The sequence below is a fragment of the Heterocephalus glaber genome, unplaced genomic scaffold, assembly GCF_053883595.1.
Source record: "Heterocephalus glaber isolate CG9 unplaced genomic scaffold, H.glaber_assembly_v1.0 deba00001497, whole genome shotgun sequence".
NCBI lineage: Eukaryota > Metazoa > Chordata > Mammalia > Rodentia > Bathyergidae > Heterocephalus > Heterocephalus glaber.
In genome coordinates, this window is record NW_028258320.1 from 39,402,933 (window position 1) to 39,404,825 (window position 1,893).

A 1,893-nucleotide genomic window follows, 5' to 3' on the forward strand; every position below is an offset into this window, starting at 1 on the left:
ATTTCCTTAGTTGGTTTCCATAGCTTGATAGACCAAAACCAAAAAAACCGCCACAACCAACAGCAAAATTTTTATCCATATAGAAATGGGGCGTCCCTTTTTTGTCTTTTCTGTCTTGCCATCTGCCAAGGGAACATACTTAGGAACATATTTAGATGAAAAAGATTCCTCCATCCTGAAATCACTGAGTTCTAATGGCTGCCCTGTAGCTCCTTTGATTGGTCTGCAGCAACTAGTGCTAATTCCTGTTGGTGTAGATGCTTCAAAGGGGAACATTTCCTTAAGAATATCCCTTTCTACTCTTTTTTCCTCTGTTTTTTCCTCCCACCTGATCGTGCTCAATTCTTCTTTGCTTGAGTGTTACTGGAGTCTTTGCTCTGCCCTTTAGTGGTTCTCTCTTCTCAAGCTTGAGCTCTATTTCAGAGTCTTCTTCGTTGTCACTGTATCTGTCAGAGTCATTACTTCTATTTTGCTTTGTACTTTCTGAAGAAGAAATCGTTGGTAAAGGAGTAGAAGATCTTGATTCTGTTCCTTGTTCCCTCAGTTTCAACAGCTTTTTCTCATAAAGCTTCCTGGTTGTTCCCACAATAGGACCAGGGTTCACTCCGTATCTCACAAGCTGATCCAGAAGGTCTTCATTAGAGAGCTCTGTTACATCTAGGTCATCTTTATCTTCTATTCTTGGTTTATCAGTTTTCTTTGTGGCTTTCCTGCCGACAGCGGTTAGGCCGCGGGCCCCGGAGCCGGGCACCGGCGTGGCCTCGAGTTCCTCCTCACTGGAGAAGTCAGGCCCCGGGGCCTTGCTGCTGGCGCCAGCGGCGAGCGGCGGCCGGTTGCGCGCCATGAAGTGCTGCAGGTAGAGCTGCACGTACACGTCCTTGCGCTGCTCGCCGGCCTGGAGCGTCACATTGTTGGCGACCAGCTCGCTCTTCAACTTGTCTTTGGTCAGGACCCACGCGTCCTCCAGGAACACCGGCATCTCGGGGCCCGCCCCGCCCCTCAGCCTGTACCGCGGCGCGATCGCTCGGGGCTGCTGGCCGGGGCCGCGCCGCCGCCTCGGCGCTCACGGAGGCTCCCTCCCGGGCCGAGCGTCGCGGGCCGAGCAGGATCGAGCTGACGCGGAGCGGGGCCGCAGCCCGGCACAAAAGCCCCCGGGAGCAGAAGTACAGCCTGAGCGCTTTGGAGCGGGGAGCCGCACCAACCCCAGCCCACACACTAGAGGCCAACGGAGAGCGCCCAGCTTCCCGAACCTTCTTAAATATATCGGTAGTAACATTACCTCATCATTACTGCCTCTATTTTAGAGATTAAAACATTGAAATTCCATGATTAAATAATTAAATAAATTATTTATGGTCACAAGCTTTTTCACTACCAGAAAAAACGTAATATTTCATAATAGTGCTGACTTCAATATTCAAATTCTTTTAACTACTAGTAAATTGTTACCAGGGTCAGTTAATCTGATGTCATCAATACAGTGGGCCTGTTTAGTGTTCTTTAGAAAATAAAGACAATCCAGGTCCTTTTGGATTCTTTTGTGACTGAGAGTTGGTGATTTACTTTGGGACAAGATAGTGGGTGTACAGTGTTGTCTTTACCCACAATCTCTTTATGAATGAGGATTGGGGAGAAAACATATGCTAGATCAGTAACTTCATTCTAAGATCCGGAGTCCATGCTGCTCTGTGCCACTTAGAATAATTCATCTATCACGATAGCTATAATTGATGGTATTACAATACCTACATATTATCTGGAGCCATTAACCTTGTTTAGTATCCACTTCATACTACACAATGATTTTATTACCTTAATCACTCTATGTTCACCTGTGTGAGGTGGGTAAAGTAGAATTTATCTGGAGCTTAAGGCTGACATTAAATCTGCTTC

At 47.1% G+C, this 1,893-nt stretch overlaps 1 pseudogene; it reads right to left on the reverse strand.

Annotated features, from left to right (window-relative positions):
• Window positions 1-206: 206 nt before the first annotated feature.
• Window positions 207-979, reverse strand: LOC101703311 (lamina-associated polypeptide 2, isoforms beta/delta/epsilon/gamma pseudogene; annotated as a pseudogene).
• Window positions 980-1,893: the final 914 nt, after the last annotated feature.